The 6383-nt window shown below is 38.3% G+C and overlaps 1 long non-coding RNA gene across 2 annotated transcripts; it reads right to left on the bottom strand.

Annotated features, from left to right (window-relative positions):
* LOC107631734 lies at positions 608-6207 on the bottom strand. Of its 2 annotated transcripts, none has more exons than XR_001618617.2 (4): positions 5547-6206; positions 5283-5454; positions 5059-5172; positions 608-1082 (listed from the first exon to the last, which is right to left on the bottom strand). It is a non-coding gene; the product is annotated as an uncharacterized LOC107631734 (long non-coding RNA). The 2 variants fall into 2 exon arrangements; XR_001618618.2 differs by lacking the exon at positions 608-1082 and adding an exon at positions 1339-2607 and having other exon boundaries at positions 5547-6207.

Genomic DNA, 6383 nt, shown 5'->3' with positions numbered 1-6383 from the left:
TATCAACCGCCAATTCCTTGGTCATTTGATTCCAATTAGAAGGTTAAGTTCAAAACTAGTTTATGTGTCACAGAAACCCTAATTATCCAAATATAAGAGGATTATATGTCACGTATCCCGTTAAGCCCAGATAATTAGTGATTTAGGAAAATTTGTTTTCAAGTTGTTGTTCAGGTAAATTGCTTTTCCAAAGTTTACAAGAACTCAAATAGAATAAGGGTCATACTTCTGTTCTACCCAGATTCATAATATGAAGAATGAAAATAAATTCTTGAAATTGAAATCAATACAGTAATTAAAATAGAAGAATAATAATATAAATCCATAAAATAAACAGAGCTCCTAACCTTAACAGTGGAGGTTTAGTTGCTCATAGCTCAGAGTGAAAACTAGGATTCTGAAAAACTGTAAAGTGCAGAATGAGGCAAGAGAGAAGAGAAGAGCCTGATCGGCTGATTCTTTTCCCTTTTATATCTAATCCTAATTAATGTAAAATATAATTTCTCAAACTAAATAATATCTTTTCCTATTTTTAAATAAAATAAAGTTTTAATCAAACTTAATTAAAATCTTCGTGCAAGCCTTGATGGATGAATGGGGACTACTGCTTCTCATTAAGTTGGCGCTAACTTCACTCATGTGAAGTTAGACTTGGAGATGGCCGAACGCAAAGAGGGCTTTAACTTGCATCTGGCGCCTAACTTGGGAAATTCCAAGTTAGGCACCACCTTGGCAGCGAACAATTGAAGGCTTTCCTTTGAACTTGGCGCCTAATTTGGCAAATCCCAAGTTAGGCACCACCAATGCAGCACATAGTTCATGCACAATCCTTCTTCTGGCGCCTAACTTGAGAAAAGCCAAGTTAGGCGCCAGTATGGCTGAGTATGCTGGAGAAGAAGTGTGTACTATTATACATCGTTGGAAAGCTCTGAAAGTTAGTTTTCCAATGCCACTAAAATCACGTCAATTGGACCTCTGTAGCTCAAGTTATGTCTGTTAGAGTCCAAGGAGATCATGGTTACAACATCATTCACTTTCTTCTCTTTTTCTACAAAACTCCGTTAAATCCATCTGAATGCTGCCTGAAATAAACAAAATTGCACACAACTCAAAGTAGCATTCATAGTGGCTAAAAAGTATTTAAATCTTGATTAAGCTTACAATTTCGAATGCAAATTCACTAGGAAGAGATACGAAAAATGCTCACGCATCAACATGGTGATCACCGGTAATTCTGTCTTTGACATTGCTACCATTAAAACGGTTTTGGATACTCATTCCAAAATCAAATATTTGGGCACTCTTAAATATTTTTGGAGATCGAAGTATCCCTTTCTAGACAAAAAATTTTATTGTCTAAGCCTATATATTGTCTGGATTCGTTACGTGATTCTGGCCTCTTAAATGCTAAGCCTGTCTCTGTTCCAATGGATATTTTTACAAAACTGTCTCAGGATGATAGTCCCTTATATTCTGATCCTTTTGTCTATCATCGTCTTGTTGGCTGGCTCATTTAGCTTACCACTACACATATGGATATCACCTATGCTACTTAACAACTTAGCCAATTCATATCTTCTTTAACTTAGACACATTACCGTGTTGTATTACAGGATCTGCGATACTTAAAAAAAATTCCGAATGAGGTTTAGCTTTTCTAAGAACTTCTTACATTCAAATATATGGTTTTAGTGACTCAAACTAGGATAGATGTCTAAACATGAGCCACTTCTTAATTGATTTTTTTTCTTAGAAAACCAAGAAACAAACTACAATAACTAGATCCTCTACTAAAGCCGAACATTGGGCTTTCTCTAGTACCACATGTAAACTACAAAGGATTTTGAATTTGTTAAAGGTCTTTCATGTTTCTTGTGATCATCCCTTAATCCTGTAGTGTGACAACCAAAGCGCTTTACACATTGCTGCAAATTCATTTTTTCATGAAAGGACTAAATATTTAGAGGTCAATTGCCACCTTGTACACCAAAAGGCTCAAGCAAGCATGATGAAACCACTACCTATCTTTTCTTTGGGTCAGTTGGCAGACTTGGCTGACATATTCACCAATTCATTTTCACCTTAGTGGTTCCACAAGAATTTATCCAAGCTTGGGACTCTTAATATTTTTTCCCTCTAGCTTGTGGGGGCATATTAGACCAAACACATTAAGCAACGAAACACAAGAAGGCCTAAGCCAATACACAAGCCCAATCAAGCCAAATTTGTTCTTCTTTCATTCACTATTTTTTGTTTACTTTACATGCATTCTGTAATACCCTAACTATCAAAATGTTATGCTTCCGGCTGCAGCACTCTGATAGTTCGGGTATTACAACGACTCTTATAATATTTAATATTAAAATATGAGTCTGTTTAACACTTAAACCGAATTTTTCAAAAACATACATTCATACTTACAATATAAGTTACAATGCTCACAAGAAATACATATATATACATATACATACATATTAATTTACAAGCATCTCATATCAAAATCCTATCCCTCTTATAGAACTTGCAAGGTTAAAGGCGAGGGAAACATAAATACTAAAACAATACAGAAATATCGTCTAACAAAAAAGAAATAAGCTCTTCCAAATCCTGAAAAAGAAAATACATGTAGGGGAGTGAGAACATCATCCTCGAAAGGGTTCTCACTATAGGGTTGTAGAATTACTATAATAGGATACGTGAGATAAAATTGTTACAGTGATTAATAACCGTCTTATGTATTCTTTCAAAGCAAAGGTTTACTATAAAAATATCTGAAATCTTTTCTGAAAGAGGAAACTGTTCCCTTCTTAAAAATTCAAAAGCCTTTCAAAAGGTTTATCTATGCTGAACCAGACTAATTTTTCATACTTTTCTAAACCAGAAACATCAACCAAACATGGCCTTTGGCCTACCTCATGATCAACCACGACCCTAGGCCCAAACAACAACCAGTCACCATAGTCCAACAGAATCCCGTCGCATACATAGGTAGAAAAGTTCAAGCACACACAAACAATTACTTCAAGTAAAACAATTAGCAGTTAACCACAATTAATCACAAAGGCAAACCAAGTACAATATGCACACTCAAACAATGTCACATAGATGCATATGATGAATGCCTGTCCTAGTGGCTGATGAGTCTCATCTGTCGGTTATAAAGCCAACCCGACAAGTCCTGATAGCTAACCATTGGACTGTCCCTCTGTCGTGCATCCTCAACTTGATTTATTCACAATCATAATCATAATTCACATCCAACACCCTCACTGGTGTATATTCATGGGGGCGAGCTCATTCGGAACTTTCACAGTGTCCGGCCACACTTACGACATAGGGTCAGCAGAGTATCGAGTCTCCACCTGGAGCACGTGGTGGCTAGCCACTGCTTCCATCCAAGGAAACTCGTATCTCAGATAGGTGGAGTGCAACAATCACAATATCAATAACTCAGCATATATGCATTTATTCTCAGCCATCCGACTTAAATTCATGATTCATAGTCAGCCATGATTCATTATCATATAGAGCCATTCCAACTCATGACATATTCCACATTCAGCCATAATTCATTAACATATACATCCATTCCGGCTCATAATATAATAACACTTCCACTATCCAACATCATCAATAGCATAAAATCATCATTCAAGCCATAAATCACTTTTCTCAATTCACTTTACTTTGAAATCAAAAATTAATTCTTTCCAGTCTTGGCTTTAAAATCCCCATTCCTCAAGTCATTTCAGACTCATAAACCACTTTTCCTCAAACGTAAATTCCCCTTTTTAAAACATGGTTACTGAGCACATGGTGGCTAACCAATTCTCCTCAAACATAAATTTCTCCTTTTAAAATAAGGTCACTCTCCACAATATCTTTCCAAACATTTCAGAAACCAAACCAAATCAAAAGCCATTTCCGCGATATTCAAAATTATTCATTCTAAAACAAGATTTGGTAACAAAAGATCCTCAGTAGAGTCTCAAGACTTTAGGGGAGAATAACACAACTCACTTCTTCAAATTCGTTTTTAGTCTTTAAAACCTTAGCTTCTCGATTTGAGTAATAAAAATAGAATCTAAGCCAAACCAAATCGTGTAATCAACTACTCCGAACGCATTTCCAAAACCATCTCTTTTACTTAAACTAAAACAAGTCCAACACCATGTTAAAATCTGAAACGTTTCCGGCGATTCAGAGATCATTTTAGTTTTGCTAAACCAAAACTCAAAGAATACTCTAAACCTTCCCTAAAACGTCAAAAATTGAAATTTGTAAATCGAAATCCAAGTTCTTTCAATGTCACTAAAATTTCTATAACTGAAACCTTTAAGTCAAATTCAAACAACAAAAACCGTGTTCAAGTCAAATCCAGAAAAACATAAACTCCTTCCACCCTTTAAACAGCTTTAAAACACAATTCTCTTCCAAATGACTTGCACCCAAAAATATAATGCTTTTCTTAAGAAACAAAGCTAAGGCACAACCTTCTTTTCAAAGATTCTCTTCAAAGCATAATTTTATCACTTTCATAAATTATTCAAGTGAAGATAATTAAAGTCTTGAATTCACAGTTCCCAAGTAAAATGGTAAAGGCCTTAAATTCATAATTTTTCAAATAAAGACTCGGATTTTCTAGGAATTTCGGCAACACCTCCTCTAAAACTTGGACTTTGCCACCCTTTCCGGGTCCCAACCAAACCATTCCGCAACCCTCTTCAAGGGGTTCAAAACCAAATCATTTCAAAATCAAACTGTTTCCAAGGTGCATCATTTTCAGTTTTCAAGAACACCAATTCAAACTCAAATCAATTTCCAACAGGATAAACTCAATTTCAAAGCTTTTATAAATTAACTTTAAAGAAGCATTTCAAGAACTGTCTGTTTCACAAAACCGAAAAATAACCCAGCCAAACAAGCATTCATATTCATCCAAGACAACCAATAATTACATGAAACTTATACAATCACTCAAAGATACATTTTCTCACATCAATATTCATATATAATAACTCCAATTCATAAAATGTGGTTTTCTGAAAAGGCCCCTACCTCAACTCGTCGAAACCATAATCCAAATGGTCACAGGAACCTCCTCTCTCAACCTGAAATCACCGGCAACTACAACCTCAGCTCGAAGCCACTTTCGCAGTAACCCCAGCAACTCTAATCGCGACATATAACAACCAAGATTAACTCTCATAATAATGAATGCACAACACCTCAACGTATAACAGCACAGCGACTAAAGGGGTTACCGGAACGTAAACGCTTACCGCAAATAGGAAGAAGTGACTGAACCATGTAGCGGCAGTCCCGGTGATGGTTCCTGCAACAGCAACACCCTTCCAGTGGCCCCATTCCACAGCAACTCCAACCATCAGAAGAATGAATACTAAAAGTGGAAACAACCGCGTTTATGGCAACTCCAAATCGACGGCAACAGCTCTGGCGGACAGAAAGGCACCAAGAATAGCCATTAAACAGAGGGCAGAACAAAGCAGAACAGGGCAAGAACAGCAGCAGTTGCAGGTTCTTACCAGGCAAAACGGTGCCAGCCCTAGTCTCTCTCTTTCCGCGACGAGCTCCAGCCCACTCCAGCAGTGACGGCAGCGGCTCCAGAAGCTTCAACAGGGCACGGTAGAGGTAGCAATGGAATAATACAGCGACAAAACTCAGCCTCCACCCCTTCTCACTCATCGAGCGCGCTCTCTGTTCTTTGTGGTGCTCAATCGGCGGTGACATGAGCTCCGGCGACAGTGGACTGCGACAAGGTCGACGGTGGCGAGTCAAGGCACGATGGCGACGCAGCTGGCGGCGGCTCTAACGGCGGCGACAGTAGCGCCGTCCTCCAACCCCGCGCTTGCGCCCTCTGTTTGTGGATCTCCAAGGACGGCGAAGACGGCACGGCCACACGGAACGGCAACGCCTCCCTCCGCGGACCCTCTCTCTCTCTCTCTCTCTCAATCGCATCTCTCTTCAGCTGGCGGCGATGAAGACGAACGGCACGGGTGACGGGCTCGGCGGCGGCCAGCTCGCAGCGGCTACGTCGCTCTCCTCCCCTCCCTTTCTCGATTGCAGACCTTTCCTCTCCTTCCTCTCTGCTTCTTTTTCTTTCTAATTTTCTGTTTCTGCAGCTTTTCGTTGAAGGGGATGAAAGGGGTAGGGTGCAGCTGAGTGTGGCGAGGGAGGTTAGGGTTAGGAATTGGGGAAATTAGAGCTTAGGTAAAAGTAGTTTTAAGGATAGTTTTGTAATTTCAAATAAAAATAGGGATTATATGATAATTAAAAATAAATTTTAATTAATCTAACAATAATAATGTATAAAAATATTATTCATTTGTAAAATAATTTTTATTAAATGTTTTAACTACTTG

Source organism: Arachis ipaensis, chromosome B01 (assembly GCF_000816755.2).
Source record: "Arachis ipaensis cultivar K30076 chromosome B01, Araip1.1, whole genome shotgun sequence".
NCBI lineage: Eukaryota > Viridiplantae > Streptophyta > Magnoliopsida > Fabales > Fabaceae > Arachis > Arachis ipaensis.
Note: the sequence above shows the minus strand (reverse complement) of the source record. Positions and strands in the feature narration are given on the sequence as shown.